Below are 17,242 nucleotides of genomic sequence, written 5' to 3' on the forward strand. Positions count from 1 at the left end.
AGTAAATATTTCGCAACGTGTTACTTCAGTGTTATTTATTATGAACATATTTTCCCTTTTATCCGGGGATTTGCCAACTCTTCGGAGTCACAAAACCTCGCCGCGGCCTTGCGAAGGGCGGCTGCGCCTCTCCTCCCCCCCTGCCATTCCCGGGGACCCAGCGAGTCTCCCCCAGCCCCGGCTGCCCTCCGGGAGAGGAGGGTGTTTGGCAGGAGCCTGGGATCACCCCCGGCTCTCCTGCAGCAAGGGACACCTGAGACGGGAGATTCGGTTCAAGCGGTCGTGGCGGGTCATGTGTCAGAGTAAGGGGAAGCTGCAATAGGACCAGTCTGCCCCAGTACCCACACGGCACAGCGTCCTGGGGGGCTTTTGGGGCAGTATATTAGAAGAATGGGTAAAACACGGGGAGAGGAGTTGGTCTCTCTTGTTATCTGCCTTCTCTCTTAAACTGGATGGAGGGAGAAAAAGGGAAGATCTCCTGTAGGAAGGTGCTGGCAGAGGAGCGGGCGGGGGAACCATCAAGGCGAGACCCAGGAGAAGATGCATTTATCTTGGGTGGGGGAGAAAATGAATTAAAGCCTTAAAAAGAACCTGATTGATCTTCATTAGCCCGTGACTCCTGTCTGGCTGTGGGAAACTGCTGCTACGCTGAGACCCCCCTTGACGGAGGTGTGATGGGGCTGGGGTGGGAGAGGTCCTGCAGCTCCAGGCACTGCTCCTCTGAATACCTGGTCTTTTGGTGGCACCGGTTTTAATGTCAAGGGTTAAGGAAGGTAGGCCCCTCCCTGTGAGGTTTGTCTGGGTCCGAGGAGGACCCGAGATAGGACTTGTCCACCGGCGAGCGCAGCAGCAGCTCTGGGGGGTGCAGGCACTGGTGCAGCCTTTGCCTGGGTCAGTCCCAGCCTCCCGGGAGGAAAAAAGCCCCCTGCTTTCACCGGGGGCTTGGTGTGGGGAGCAGCGCGGCACAGCGCGGTGTGCTTGGCCACCTCCGCTGCCTTGCAGAGGGACGGGGACCTTCACAGCAAAGCGACCTCTGCGCCGTTTGACTCCGTTCTTCAATATAATGAGCTGAAAAAAAATAATGTAATACTTAAGTAATAATCATAGTGCAAGAGGGTATGTCGCTGCAGCCAGCCCCGTCCTATGGGATGGGGCTCAGCCCTCCATGGGATGAGCCCGGGCTCCCCAGGACGCAGCCGGCTGGGATTTCAGGAGCTGGGCTGTGCCCCGAGCGTCTCCGGGCAGGCTGTCTAGCAGAAGCGTTATTACAGAAGCAAGAAGAACTTGAAAGTGTTTCTTCCATCATTACCTTCTTACATTACCTCCCTCTTGCCTGAGTATCCAGGTGCTGGTAATTGGCCACACATCAGAGCAGCTGGAGCAGGAGCCGGTGGCTCATTCCAGGCCTCAGGATTTCTGCTCCGGCAGGAATTAGCTGGGACGGGAGCCCTCCTGGTCCCCCTGGCTCTGTGCATGAAGGGCTCTGGAGGCAGAGGAGCAATAACCCGCGGTGGCTCTGTGGGAGCCATCTCGGGGTGTTCCCATTTGTTTCTAATCCTTCTTGGCACTTGTCTTCGCTAGAAAATTAGACCATGTTGGAACACGACTTTTCGGCAGCATATTAATTACCAGGATGATTAAGATAGGTCAGCAGTTAAGTGCAGACAGGCACGGTCATGCTCAACGTAACGTCAGGTGATGGGAGTTAATCCTGCGATTCCAATAAGATTCACTCAGAACCAGATGGGGTAATTATGACCAAATGAAATTTTTTAGTCAAATTTGGATTTTTCTGGGAAAACGAAGTTTCCACAAAGAGAGAGGAGCTTCTCATTCATGCTTTTTTTCCCCCTCCGTGGCAAAGCTGAAACTCCAGGACCAATTTCAGCCAAACCCCAGAATGTGTGAATTCTGAAATGCAGCAGCGATCGGTGGTGGACGTCGTTGCGTGGGACGGACGCTGCCATTTCCCGGCCACGCGTCCGCTCCCCGGCTCCCCCCGCTCTCCTTGTCCCGGCACAAAGCCCAGCCTCTCGTGGGAGACGCAGTTTAGGTCTATGGAAAAGCCTAGAGCACAAGATGTAGAAACTACAGCTCCCACGTTGTACTGCAATTAAAAAAAAAAAAGAAGTTATTTGGTTGCAATATAGGATTTATAAGGATTTTTTTAAAAGTCAGCTCAGTTGTCTTTGGAAAACCCTTCCTGCCAGTCCTTTTTCAACTGGTTTGATGTACAAAGACCAGCAGGACCCCATTTAACCAGCAAGTGACCCCCCGGTGTGGGCTGCGGCAGCATGAGCATCCTCCCGGGGCGCATCGGGAGCCAGCCGTGCCCTCCCTCGCCCCGCAAAGCTCAGCCGTCCCCGTCTCGCGGCGCTGCTCTCGGAGGTTTCCTCCCCCCAGACGTGGCATTTGATGTCCCCCGCTGGTGTCACCCCTTTCACCAGACCTCCTGGTCTGGACACGTGGTGCCACGAGGCCGCTCCACGGCTGCCCCTCGCAGGGCAAGGCTCCCGCGGGCGCGCTCCTCTGCACCCCGTGGAGGCTGTCATTAGCATTTCTCAATCAACGCTTTCTCGTTAGGGACTGGGGCCAGTGGGAGCTTCGAATGAAGGTGGAGCCAAGCCAGAAAAAGATCCTCTCCTGAAAACTTATAATGAAAGCAATAATGGTTGGGTCCTTGAGCAATGCCTGCGTATGACAATCGTTGTCTGGAGGCTACCTTAATTACGAAACAGTGTTCTCAGCCTCGGGCTTCATGGTCTCGGTGCCTTTATTCTCTCTTGAGCAATATTTTATTGCTATTGTCCTCAACCTATTTTGTATTAAGTTCAGAGTATGTGAGAGTTATATGAAGTATATGTTTGTTTTCTATTCTATTTGCACAAATTTCTTGTATTGTTGTTTTGTTTTGTTGGTTTTTTTTATCAGTATCTGAAAGCCTAAAGCTGGGATTATCTAAAGGATTATAGGAGAATTAGGCACCCAAAGCCAATTGATTTTGCACTGTGAATTAGCCAAGTGCATTTGCAGGGCTGGAGACTTCGGTCTGCACTCATGGTATCAGGTCCACCCCATACCTTCTTGGTAAAGAGACCTCAGCACCTCTCGAATGGCCATAAAAAGGTGCCGAAGCAGGAGCAGTCAGTAAGAAACTGCAGGTACGAGGAGGCAGACGTGGCCCTGAGGCATTGACCTGCCTTTGAAAATCTCCTTCTGACTCCCTTAGGCTCTTTTGAAAATGCCACTCGAAGTTACCGTCAATTTCGATAATTAAGCACTGATTTAATTTTAGAGTAACAATAATTGTCAACATTTTCCAACCCAAGCACCTTAAATTAGACACGCAGATCCAAACCCTGGCAGCGGATCAAAGCGAAGCGGTGTGATTTTTCGGGGATGCTGAGCACACGCAGCTCTCGCTCGTTGGTGGTGTAGGTTGTGCTCAGGACTTCAGAAAGCCAGGCCATTTGGGCTTGATCCCCTGCCAAACTCGGCGTGCTCAACATGCGTTTCAACACCTTGCTCTAGGCACCTCGGATTAAAAAAAAAAAAAAAAAAAAAAAAAAATTGGCCAGGAGTATTACACCAATTTTCCCTTGACAGTGAAAGCGGAGGTTGGCTGCCTTTCCGCGGGGAAAGTGCTGGGTCCTCACGGGCTGTGACAAGGGATGCCACCGGCATCCTCGCTGACAGCGAGCGGGCAAGACCGAGGCAGCAGCCAGGTTAATTCTGACCCCCCTTCCCTGGCCCTGCCTTCCTCCAAGAAGGGACTCCTGCATCCCACGGCGGCTTTGTGGTGGGTTTTGGGAACTGGGGGCGGGTGGCCGAGGACCTTCTAGGGGACAGTGGGGTGCAGGTGGCAGAGATGCTGCTGCTCCTGGGCAAGGGCAGAGCCCCCCCGTGCTGGGGCATCCTACGGAATCCCCCGTATCCCGCTGTACGTCTCCTGGTGCCAACACTCGGCCCAGGGACCACCTGCTCTGGGGTGGGGGGTCGTTCCTGGGGGCTGAGGAGGGCAGTGGGACCCCGGGGCAGGGCACGGTCCCGTCCCTGCCGAGGCTGGGCAGGGTGAGGTGCCATGGCGGACATCAAAGCCGCGATTAAGCCAATGCTTTAAGCGTATCTCCGTGCCTCATTACTCGTCCTGCGCCTTTGATGAGGGCTTCACCTCGCCGTGCTCTCCCCACTCCCAGCCCCACCCTGAGTTAGTGCTTTTGCTTTATTTTTAGCTGTGATTTGGAAATTGCTGGGCTCTTTCTCTCTTTTTCTTTCTTTCTTTCCTCCTCTCTTTCTTTCTTTCATTCATTCCCCACCTTTTCTCCCCTCTGTCTTTCCTTCTTTTCTCTTTGCCTTTCTCTTTTTCTCTCTCTCTTTTTCTCTCTCTCTCTTTCTCTTTTTCGATCATGGCAGAGCTCAGTGTCCCCCCCAGCCCCTCCGAACCCCCACCAGCCGTTAAGGGAACATTCACACCTATTTTCCTTGCCTTGTCTCCCCTTTATTCTTATGAAGCTCTCATTGATTATTGCCCTTAAATTCCTCAGTCCGGTCATAGATAAAAGGATAACCACTTCAAAGCAAAGTGTTAAGAGTTTAACCTCGAGCTAAAAGAGTGGACAACAAGGTAATTGAGGGTAATAACTGATCACAGACCTACTTTCAAAGGCACATGCAAGCCTCACTTTCAGATGGCTTTAATTTTATTAACATTTGTAGCAGCTCTAGATGCTTTTGAATCATTACAAACTTCAAAGCTTGAGGTAACACTCCAAATGGAGAACCTGACACCAGTTTTTTTGTTCAGACCCACATCATATTGATAGTCTCTGTTGCAAGCATGTAACATCTCTTCTCAAACTATAAAAACCTAGATGAAAAAAATATTGCCAATAGAGAAGATCAAAGCCTGAACCTCCCTTTGAATGATCCCAAAGAAGTCAAAACAGAAAACAACATGGAAAAAAAAAATGTATCTATGTAATTCCAACTATCTTTATCCGTATTTAAACTTGCCTGCTGGGGTGGACGGGTAATTCTCCCTGAGTTGTATCAAACTATGTGGCTAATCATCTGTTTCTCTTTGGGCATTCGGAGGTGGCCCTTTCGTTGTCCGTGCATGAGGCATTTAAACACAAGAATTTGGCAATAGCACATGAAGGAACAGCCCTGACTCAGCTGGGAGGGGAGCCGCGCGAGGTACACGTGAAAAATACACTTATAAACTGAAAACACAGGAACTAAAATCAAAATCATTAAAGCACACGAGAGTCCTCCCATCTCCAACCCCTGACAGTCATAGGAAAAATAGTCATCTGTAGACGTCGAGCTGTTTTACAGCCAAAGGCGTGTTGTCCCCCGCTTTCAGCGGGCTGTGCCCGTGGTCACCCCGGCCTGGCTTGGCCGGGGCAGCTCCTGGTGCCATCCCCGGTGCCACCCGTCCGGGGGCCGCGCGATGAATCAGCCCCAGGAATTGATCCAGGGTATAAATAACCTTTTTCTTTGTCTATTTTTTGGTGTGTGTGTGCGGGGGAGGGTTATTTTTAACGGGCTGGGTTCCCTGAGCTAACGCGCAAAGCATCCGCAACGGAGGGGGTGGCCCGAGGAAACGGGCTGTCCCTGCTGCCAAAAACCACATCCCGGCTCCCCTCTGCTGCCACTTCAGGCTGGGGTCAAGGCTCCGAGCAACTCCAGGTAGTCAGGGAGAACCTCCCCAGCTGCTCCAGCCTCCCTAAAGTCACCAAGAGAAGGAAAATCGCTTGGATTTTTTTGTTTTTCTTACTGGTTTATAGTGGTGTATGGCAGGTTTTATGCTGGTGTAATGCTTTCCTCCTGACCTACACCAGCGCGATGGCAGAGAGAAGCGTTAGGCGGATTATTTTGGTTTTAGTGCGCTGCAGGACAAAGGGCTGGGTTTGAGTCCGGGATGTTTTGCGGGTCTCCGCTGCCGAAGGGGGTGTCCCAGTGGTCCTCCCACCCCCGCCCACCCTTGCTCCAAGCCCCCCGACAGCTCCAGCTCGGGAACGGCAAAGCCAAAACATCAGCGGCTCCGAAGCACCGGGGCTTTATGAAACCTGCCGAAGGCGAGGGCTGGCGGCTGATTAACCCCGGGGATCTGGCCCACAGGTTTTTGTCGTTTCACTTGCAGCGAGGGATCAGCATTTCCAGTGTTGTCTGGTGTCAGGTGTATCACATAAGAGTCTCGTTATCTGTGTTCACTTCAATAGCAGATGTGAACGTGTATAAGCTTGTGGAAACGGCATACTTGTAAATGTATAAAATAACCTGGGTTTTAGCCTGCACTGATATTACATTCTTTATGAACTGAAATCAATTTAATATAAGCTGTTCTTTCTGTTCTCATGTTGGGTACGTACCTGTGTAATGAAAGAACAATGGTATATTGGTTAAATCTATGGAATTTATGTTATTGTCTGAAGTTATGGCTAGAATAATGAGCAGTTATTTCAGCATTTCTGTTGCACTTTTAATGAGTCTATTATCAGTTGCACAGACGGGGTGGATAAATGGGACCCAGCGCTAACACATATGTTAGAAATGCCCAAGGCAAGCCCTGACTTGCAGGTCTGGATCTGTACAAAACGTGCTCAGAAATCGCTGCCTCCGTTGCCAGTTTGTTTCTGCCTCTGCCCACTGGAGCTGCCGCCCATTCCACGCCGTCCCGGGGCTGGGCATCCCGCCAGGATGTCCTCCACACCCGGTGGGAGCGTGGACATGGAGGTGCTCCTCAGTGTTGGCCATTGTCCCCAACTGGCTGCAGTGGGAGAGGCGTATCATGGCGTTGTCATGGCAGTGCTCTCGTTCAATTTAACCACCTGGCCACGCAAGTGGGGACCACAGCCCTCGCCACTGTGGCAAAGCTCTATTTCCATAGTGCCCTTTCTGAGCCAAACCCTTCCTGCATGATTCGGACGATAGGAGTCCTCTCCTTTCAGCCTGCAAGGGGTTTGTGTGGAAGCTCTCGTTTACACTAATGGGCATTACGTGCACAGAGGTAAATAGACCCATAAATACATTGCTAACAAAATCCTCAGAACCAGTATTTTTTATCAAATTGAAATACCGCAGCAGCGTGGTTGTCCTGTAGCCCCCACAACCTGACTCCGCATTAGCCACGGGAGGATTCCAGCTTTTACTGCTTTCTAGGAGTTTTTGGAGCTTCCCCCCCGGTGGAAATGTTCCCATTACAAAACAAACTCATCGCAGGAAGAAGCAGCTGGGACTCAGGAGGTGACAGCAACCTCCCGTTCCCCTCCGTGCTTCCTGCCATGGCCACCATCCCCTACCAGGGGCTCCCGCTGCCTCATCGCTAATGACCTGATCTGCCTGTTTTATTAGAAGACCTTAGAGGGGGACATGGGACACGTGGGAGGGAACGTGCCGACCTTTTCCAGTGTAATAACAGCAAGCTCGGAACTGCTTTGGCCCCCAGAGGACCCTCTTGGGGATGGTTACGTCTTGTACAACCCCATGAGCTGGAAGGGCCCTCGGAGGAACAGGGGGACCGTGGGGAGTGGTCATCCGGGCAAATGGAAATGCTACGAAAAAGAAGTCAGTGGTGACGTGAAAGGGGCAGGAATATGCTCTCAGGGTAACAGGAGACTCAAATTAGATTTGTTCTCAAAGGGGGAAAAAAAAAAGGTGTCTTAATTTCAGCCACGCTGGGAAGAGAGGGAGAAGCCCAGAGCCTGGTTTCAGCGGCTGTGGTCGGGGACTGCAGAAGTGGGGATCTGGTCTGGTAGCACTTCGTTTTCTCCTGATTTTCAGTGATACAGCGAGGCTCAGTCCCCCCAGTTTCTTATGGGGAGAAAGGATACTGGGTAGGTGATTTCCAGGCTTCTATGAAAGGATTAGAAAGCATAAGTAGCAAAAGGGGAAAAGATTAAAATAATATTTGGGTGGTCTGTCACACAGCATGATGATTTCTACTGAAAAGAAAAAATCATTAATGACTCTTAATGAAACGTATGTCCAAACAGCCATTTTTGGGGACTAGTCTGGAGAGAGATTGACCTCCGACTTCCTGAGCTTCCCTTACATTTAATAAAAAGGCAAAACAAATATGCCAATATTAATTGTTTAACTTTTCTTGAAAGGATTATGGTGGAGGCTCCCACAGTGGAAGAAAACACCTTTTCATACAACCGATAGGGCTTTGGCAGAGGAAGATCTACTAAAAAAAAACAGGAAAATTAGATAAATTGGGAGAAGGGAGAGCGGCACAACCTGATACTAGATGAAATGGTCCCAAAAATTGACGCTTTGTGCTCCTTGGGCAGAAAGGCCCCGATGGACCCAGTGCCACGACGCCCGGGTAAAACTCTCCCACGCAGCGTTTGTTTGAGAGCAGGGCGGCCCCACGGTAAAAAATAACGTTTCTGGGTGTTGCTGCCCCTCCGGAGGACAAGGGCTGGCAGCCGGGTGGATGTTGTACCCCAAAAGCACAACGAATTTTTTTCTGGTTCTAAGTTCTAGAAAATTCTGTCAAGAACTGTGTCAGTGCTGCTGTTGGGGAGCGCCAGGCCCTACAGCACGAATCCCGGCGGCCACTCGTTGCTGGTTTGAATGAGGGCGTACGCGAGAGGCAACCTCTGGGGCTTTTCCTCTGGTCCAAGGAGCGAGGCAGAGCTCAGCACTCAGGCCGTCCCCATCCCCCCGCCAGCGGTGGCTTTCGCGAAGGAGAAATCCAACCAAACGGAATTTGTTGTCTTTTGGGGGACTGTGCTGATTTCCCCTACACGATGGGAAGTCCCATGCCAGGTGTAGGTTCTTTTTTTTTTCTTTTTTTTTTTTTAAATTAGCTATCCACCGTTTCCTCTTTTAACTAAAAATATCTGCCTTCTGGTTCCTCTCTGGTTATTGTCCCCTCTGTCCGATAGATACCGGGGATATTCTCAGCGCTGTATCCAGCGTCGAAGGGTCTCAGATACGGGACTTGGTCGTGCAACGCCGTGTACAGGAATCTCCAGCGACTTCGGGGGCCAGGTCTGCGGCTGAGCACCCAGTGGGCGATGTGGGGATGAGACTTTCTCCGTGCAAAGTCTCCTCCCTCCAGCCCCTATTTCCCACCTGGGAATACAGGCATCCTTAATAAAAGATAATGTTTCTTTCACGGCCCCGATACTGGTCCAGCTCGTGAGAGGCAGGGTGGAGACATCATCCCGCTCCTGACAGCACCGCGGAGGCTGGAGTTTCATACCCTTCGCTATCCCCCCTGATGCTGGGAATTGAATCGACAGGCAGAAACGGACCAAAACAGGTATAATTTTAGGGTAGTCAACTTTGACAGCGCGCCTAAAAATAACTGTGCATAAAGGGTTTGTTGCGTTTGTTTATTTTTTTTTTTTTCCCCCCTGGAAGTGAAGAGTTTTATTTGACTTTGTGATCTAAAAGTTTTCCATTAGTGGGAAAAAGCCTGTTCACCCCTACGCGTTGTCTCTCTCTCCTCCTGTTTTTTCCATTATCATCATCATCCTTTGAGGGCTGCGTGGATCGGGATAGTCAGGGTCCTGCCGTGTGGGGGGGATGCCCAGGGGGTCAAAGCCGCGCTGTGCCGGGTGAGCGAGGACCCAGCTGCGTGGGAAGGGTTAAACTTCGTGCCGCAGCTGCAAAGCCCAATTTCTTTATTTCCTGTTAATGACATTATTGCCTACATAAAACCATTGAAACATGTTTCTTTCATTTGTTTAATTTCAAATTCTGAGCACACTAGCTGGAAACTATGTTTAATAGTTAAACTCAAAACATTTGGATTTCCTTTCCTCGCTGCGATTTGCAGCGAGTACACTTCATACTTAGTTGAGTTTTTAAGCAACCATTTTTACACAGCTATAGAAGCCAGCCAGAAAACAAAAAGGATTATATTGCAGAATCAAATCACATCAGTTCAGGCTAGTAACACATCATATATTTCACTTCCTCCGCAGTCGTGCCAAGATACCACCAGGCCTGACTCGTTACCAAGCTGGCCACGTTCTCTTCCAGGGGCGTCCAGCCTCTGCAGAACGAGAGCCAGCACACCCCGCTTGCTCCGGGCACGCGGAAGGACTTCCCTGAGCGTGCATGGAAAAAATGTTCCCCTTTCCATGAAAATATAGGATGGAATCTATTTCAGGCCTTGCTAGCACTGACGCTTCCATCACCTCCCCGTGTTTCTCCTACGTCCTCCTGCTGGACCTCACCAGTGCCAGGTTCTTGCTTCCAAGCACTCCCTGGGTGAGGGTGAAGTGGGGGTGCAGAGGAGGCAGGGTGAGTGCTCGCGTAGGTGGACCCGAACCACCTCAAATTCAAAGGGAAGTCCATAAAGTCCTTAAATCGGAACCCGTTGGGCAGATAAAGATCCAAGCTGCCAGAGACACGTTGTCTGTTGATGCTTTTAGCGAACTGCCACAAACTCTGCAAGGGGCAGGGGGAATTTAGCCCTCTCAGGGTGATGGACGCCTACAAGCAGTTGTGTAAAGCTTGACTGCTTGCGTGGTGGAGTGTCTGAAAGTCACTTCGTAAGTGCTCACGCGATTACTGCATGGAGAGCCCCGATGAAAACTGGGCTTTAAACCGCTTTAGATTCAGATTCTCCTTGGCACGTGTATCCTATCTATGAAGCAAACCCAGAATCAATATTATGCCCAGCAAGAGCAGCGAGCAGAGATGGAGCAAGGAATGGGACTCTCTAAGGAGTTATCACCTGGGCCTCACAAGAGGGACACGCTCAGGGCCTCGCGTCACGGCTATGTCCCCGGTAGCCACAGCAGTGCTCGATTTTCCATCCAAAAAATCCGTACTTGACTAAAAAAATTCATTAGGGCTTAAACGTTACCTTCAAGGGCAAAATTTGGGCTCCATGGTTGCCCAGCAGACCCTAGCCGTGGGGTTTGCACCCCTTATTTCCATCCCAGTGGTGCCCATCCAGGCAAGCAGTTGCCCATCGGAGCAGTCTTGTAGAGCTGGTCTCCTACCAGCTCCTTACACGAGAAGCTAGCAGAGACGCAATGGCTCCTTCGTGCACAGTGAGGAAAGGGGTTGTGGAAAAAATGTCGTGGGAAGTTGGTCATAAATATCCTCATTCGCCTCTTTTGCCCCCACCCTCTTTCCAATCACTATTCCGTGCAGGTGAAGGAAGCAGTTCAGAAATGTTAATAGATAGCAAAGTGCTTATGTGTGTTTTATCAGCTCTCGTAGAACGGTTAATGCTGATACGGTGCCCCTTTTAAGTCTAAAAAATCTGGCCAAGCGTGTGCAGATAGCAGGGAGTGAGCTGAACAAAACATCAAGGAAAAAAGTCTGTAGGGGGGAATGGAAATGTTAAAAGGATTATAGGAAGAGAAAATGTATCGGACTTATCTGGCAATGCTCGGTAACAAAAGTATGTCGGTTTATGAAATGAACTTCAAAACCCATAAAACTAATTGTGTGTTTTCTTGTCTTATTTTTGAGTATCTCTGGCAGTGCTTTTTTTTCCCCACTGCAAAAGCGTATCTGCATGCGGATAATACTCTCTCCTTGCAGTATATAGAGAGGTTATACAGAGGATCGGTTTTATACCTCTTAAACTAATGATGTTAAAACAATTTATAAAAAAAAAGGGGGGGGGGGGCAGGGGGAGAAAGGAAGAATAACTTCAAAGGTTCACATGTGGGTTGCAAACCTCTCATGTCTTCTGTATACAGGGCCTTCCTCTTATTTTGATCAAGACTGTTCCCAGCACTTCTGTTGAAATACTCGCGAGCCTTTGATCTCGTTATCAACATGACCACCAGTGAGAGCCCCGCCGCTCGCTGAGCGTGTGACAGGGCAGGTGACGTCAGGCCCCGGCTCTGACTAACGCCGCTTTTGGGTCGAGAGCGCGCTGTCGCGCGGGTCCTCCTTGGCCTGCGCTTATCACAGAGGGGTCTTTCCTGCCGGGAAAATGATTTATATCCCAAGACCCCTGCCCACCACGGCTGTGCATTTTGCCGAGGTGGGATGAGTAAATAGCGCTGCTCACCCTCCCCTTGCCTGGGGAAGGGATGGAGCAGGGAGCCGGGAGGGGACAGCCTGGAGGGGCTTGGGGGGGAATTGGCCCCATGTAGGGGTGGGCGAGAGGTGTGCATGGAGAGGAGGGAGCTCAGCGTGCTCCTTTCATCTTTCCTCCATATTTTCCGCCTATGTCTGTGTGATCTCACTGTAGTTTTAGCAGAGGAAGCGCTTGTGAGTTGCATGAGTAAAACCAGTGTCCTCTGCCCTGAGCGGTGGGGGCCGGCCGGGCGGGGGGTGCCATCTCTCGGCATCCTCACTGCTTTGGTGTTGTCCACAAGGAAGGCGCTTCCCCGGCCCTCGGCATCTCCCTGCGCACAGCGGAAGACACCGACTTTGACCTCTGGTATAGGACTTGTAGTTCACGAAAAGCGCAAACTAAAATTCAGGCATTACTATTCTTATTATTTGCTGAGGCCGTTCGATTGGAGCGTGCTCCTCGTACCGCTGTCGTCGCCACAAGGCTGCATAGAGGGAAGAAGAGAGGAGCCCCGGCGTAGTCCTCAGAGCCTTAACTTTCCTGGCGCTTGACCTGGTTTTCTGCAGGAAGACAAACCACCTGGAGACGTCTCTTTTGGAGCAAGACACCAGCGAAACGTCAGCCTTGTGGGTAGAGGAGGCAGTGATGGAGCCGGGTCGGTTGGGTGCAGCTGGGGCAGGACGGGGCGTTGCGTTCCGAGCCCGGTGAGCGTGGGCTGGGGGCGATGCTCTGAGACCAGCGCTCCAGTCCTTAATGGCTCCCACTGCTTTTTTCTTTCCGACATTTTTTTTATTACCTGCTCTAAAAAAGTTCCCCCCTCTCCCCCCGAAAAAAATAAAAAATTTCTTTATTTTGTAGCTTCACTGTGAAGTGACTCTTTTCATCTAAAGTTATTCCTTTTTGGTACCACGATCTGACTTCAAGCTTCTTTGCGCTGCCTGTGAACGTGCTACATTAAATAGCAGCAAGGAGGGGACGCGTCTGGCCTTTGCAGCGGCGCCGCGAGGGCACCGGCACGGCCGGGGGACGCTACTTTGTACAGCTCTTTGCAGTCATTTTCTCACACGTTTACTGAATTTTTATCTAAAATGCAGAAGGGCCAACAAATACAATATAAATAGTTAATTCTCCTTCTGTTCAGCCTGGGAATTCAGATTCAAGTTTAGACTGGAAAATCAGAAGGAAATTCAAAGATACTCTGCTTTCTTGATGACTGCAGCTGCTACCTGAACACAGAGATTCCCTGTAGATCTGCGAACAAGGACTTCCAGAAACTGATAAAGATGAAGAAAACTCTGGAAGACCTTCTTGTACCTGCCACCGCCTGCCTAGTTCATCGGATTGCTTTCAAATCTCAGGCACTACGTGACTCTTCCCTGTTGGCAGGAGGAGAAAATAGGCTCCCTGACTGGACATGCCGAAAATGAACGGGGCCACCGCGGCTTTGGGGAGGACAAACCGCTCCACGGGCACTTCCACACAAAGCCACGTCCCCAGGGGCTTGCCCTCCTCTCATTTTGTTCCCAAAGCATCCCTTTTTGGTGACTGCCGTAAAGAGGAGGGTGGGCTAGGCAGGTCTTTGGGTGGGCTGCTCTTACGCACGCGCGGTCCCAAAGGATGCGGTAAATGAAGAACCCGGCTCAGGAACTCCCAGGGCATCGGTGCAGGGCAGTGGTGTTGCACAACGGGACCTGCAGAAAACTAGCTGGTTAAATGCCATTTTTATGAAATATAATGAACGATACTTAATGAGATTTCCTTCCAAAGTGGAAAAGTCCAAGGCTTTCAGCCTCCATCATAATGGCTTAATTTTCTGCGCTATAGGAGTAAGTGGGGCTCAGCTTTTCATGCCAACATCGTTTCAAAGCAAGTTCAAGATATCAGTACCAGGAGGTGATCAACCAGCTCCTGGTGGTTGGAGGTCCTGGGCTGGAGGTCTTCTCACCGTCACCATCGCAAGGGGCCCAGGGGACACAGGAAAGGATCCTTTTGTGTGGCTCAGTGGCATCTGACACAGTGGCATGTCGATACTTGGCATCAGCAGCAGCAAAACTAATAGTAATTCTCATAATCCGTAACTGCTTGTTGTGCCTAGAAATGGCTTTTACTGCTCAGCTCATGGCTTTGGCAGAAAGTTTGCTTCCCGTGCCCAGTGGTAGCCATTCCCAGGCCTGAAAACTGTGTAATTGGGCAGCAACAGCAAATTATTACACGTTATTTCATATTATTAGCCCAGGTTGACCAGTCCAGGCGCCCAGCAATATGCATGGTTAGCTCCTCGCCACTGTGCCGGGCGCTGGGATGCATCCAGCCACCCCAGAGCTGATGAAATCCCAGCTTCAAAGGGTGCCACGTCCAGGGCCACCATGATGCGTGGCTTCGCCGGTGTTTTGCTTGTCATCTCGGTGGAGACGGTGGTTTGAGCAGGGCCTCGAGGAGAGCAAGAAACGGGGAGCTCTTGAGCGCGGGGTGAAGCCGAGCGCCGTGTTTAGCCGGGGTGCAAAGCCGTGGGTTTTTCAGTGGCGCACAAAGAGAAGGCGGCTTGGGTGGGAAGGGAGACGCGCGGGTTTGCGGCCGCGACTCTGCTTTCTGTCCTCCCATTTAGGATCAGGTCAAGCCCCTGGGACCGGAGTTGGTGTTTCCCAGTGTGCTGAGGTCCCGTGCGCCCCGTCATTCCCTTGGGGTTTCACCGCAGGGTCCCCCCCGTCGCTGCGGAGCCGCCGGGGGGCTGGCAGGGCAGGAGGGACCTGGGGAGGCTGGTGGGGACGAACCTCGGTGGCGGGAGCAGGGTCCATCCTGGCTCTGTTTCCTGGGGCTGTGGGTGGTTTTGCCCGTGCTCGTGTGCCCCCACAGGGGGTGGTGGGGGGGCTGGTCCAGTGACGTGGGACATGGTTTAGTGGTGGCTTTGGCAGTGTTGGGTGGTTGGACTCGATCTTAAAGGTCCGTTCCCACCTAAACGATTCTGTGATGCACAACTTTGCTGTATTTCCCAGGAGATGCTGTAAACGATGTTCAGGCACCCACAAATGGAAGGTGCCATTTTTTTTGCCCTCTGGCATTGCCACATGCCCGGCCCTGCCCAGCCGCTGTCACCTCCCTGGCTCCTGCACACAGCAGACCCCACAATCGAGGGCAAGCGGGCTCATTTTCCAAAGCTTTTTCCTAGGAAAAAGTGGGATCGTGGGGTGCTGATCCTGGGGGACAGGAGACAGGGGTCTCCTGAGGTGGTGGTGGCCGCAGCGGTCCCTGCCCAGGGGCTTGAGGAGCGGGGAGATGGGTACAGGGGGTCTTCTGCTGACCTGTAGAAGTGCTTTCAAGAGCAGGGCTTGATCCCAAAGTCTTTGCTCGGGGATATGGCAGAGAGAATCCCCTTGGGGCCTCTGGAAGGACTTGCAATCTAGGGATTAATAATATAATAATGATCAAAACGAAGCAGAGCTCGACTTCAAAAGCTCGCCTTGCTCTGGCGTTACCCTCCACCCGGTTTGAGCTCCGCGACGGCTCACCGAGCCCGGCCGCCTTCTCTGCGCTCCCGTCCGCGGGCAGCGGGGCCGGGGGGGCCGGGGTGGGCGATGCCAAGGCGGGGGGGGCAGAGCCCAGCCCGGCCCCGCCGAGCCCCCCCCCGCCCCGTCCAGCCTCGGGGAGGAGGGCAGGAGGCGCCTTGGATCCGGAGGGCAGGTTTGGGGGCCAATCCCTAATTAAAACCTTTTGTGCGAAGTTAAAAAAACTCCATTCCGTGTCTGTTTAATATTTAACAGATGGGGGGGGGGAAGATGTGAACACAACTGCAGACGGCGTTTTGCTGGTGTGCCAGTTATATTGCAATCAGATATTGTTTAATTAGTATGCAGAGCGAAAACATGCCTTCGGATTGTTATAAAAAAAAAATAATTAATAATAATATGGGGACCCGCCCCGTTTTTTCCCTGGGATGAAAACTTTTCGCCAAGTTTTGATGCCTGGGAGTAACCTCCCGCTCTGCAGTACCCCGACTGGCCAGGGCAAGAGGCTGCGCCGTGCCGGCGCGGAAGGGCGCGGAGCGGCGCGGAAGGGTGCGCCTGCCCCTTTAAGGCGGCGGCGGCGGGGCGGGGGGCGGTGGAGCGGCGGCTGCGATCGCTTCCCTTTGATAAGGTCCTGGCAACTCCGTAGCCGCTCCCGGGATGCCGAGAGGCGGGAGCAAAAATAAAAATAAAATAAAATAAACCCTCCCCCAACATATATATATATACAATTATTTTCCTCACGAGTGGGGAACCCCCACCCCACCACCCCCGGGTAGAAGCTTGCCCCCGCGCACTCCTTGCACTCCCCGGGGGCGAGAGCACCGGGCGGGGCAGGGGTTGCTTCCCCCCCCCCAGTTTCTTCTTTTTTATTTTTTAATTTTTTTGGGCCTGTTTTTTTTTTTTGTTTTTTGTGGTTTTTTTTTTTTTCTGAGGGTGTGTGTGAGAGAGAGCGTGGCGGGCGGCGCGGAGCCGCGCTACCGCCCTTGCAGGACCGCTCCGCCGGCCTGCGCTTTGATGCGCGCAGCGCTGGCGGGGAGAGCCCGGGGGGGGGCGGGGAGGGGCGGGGGGAGGAGGAGGGAGGGGGAGGAGGCGGGGGAGGGACCAGCGCTTTTGTATTTAAAATAAATAAAATAAATAACCAGGGGAGGGAGAGGAGGGAGGCGCGGATCGGAGTGGGCTCCTTCCCTCGCAGCGCCCCCCCTCCCGCCCCCCCCTTTCCCGATGCTCTCCGATGCGGTTGCACCGCCGGGGAGGAGGAGGAGAGGAGGAGGAGGAGGAGGAGGAGGAGGAGGAAGGACAGCGAGGGGCGCGGGGGGAGCGGGGCCAGCCTGCGCGCTGCCGGCGGCGGAGAGCGGCGGGGCCGCGGGCGCGCAGCGAGCTCCGGCTCCGCGGTGAGTGGCAACTTCGGGGGCAGCGGGCTGCTTTTTTTTTTTTTTTAATACGGATTGTTTTAAAGATTTTTTTTTTTTTTTTTTTTTTTTTGCCTTTGGTGTGCGCGCCGTGCGGTGCCCGCGCTGCGCGGGCGCGCTGCCGCCTCCGCGGGCGCGGCTGGGCTCGGCTCTTGCTCGGGGCTCGGAGGATCCAAGTCGCTCCGGACTTTTCCCCCCCCCCTCTCTTTTTCCTCCCCCCGCCCCAGCTCCGACCTCTCTCCTCCCAGCCCGTCGCCATTTCTGGAGCAGGTTTTTTTTTTATTATTATTATTATATTATTATTATTATTTTGCACGCCG

General features: G+C 52.3%; 1 protein-coding gene across 1 annotated transcript in view; it reads left to right on the plus strand.

The window, feature by feature from the left end:
• Positions 1–17,242, plus strand: part of CEP112 (centrosomal protein 112) — a 204,123-nt gene that overhangs the window by 186,005 nt on the left and 876 nt on the right. The window lies entirely within an intron of this gene.

The sequence above is a fragment of the Chroicocephalus ridibundus genome, chromosome 14 (assembly GCF_963924245.1).
Source record: "Chroicocephalus ridibundus chromosome 14, bChrRid1.1, whole genome shotgun sequence".
NCBI lineage: Eukaryota > Metazoa > Chordata > Aves > Charadriiformes > Laridae > Chroicocephalus > Chroicocephalus ridibundus.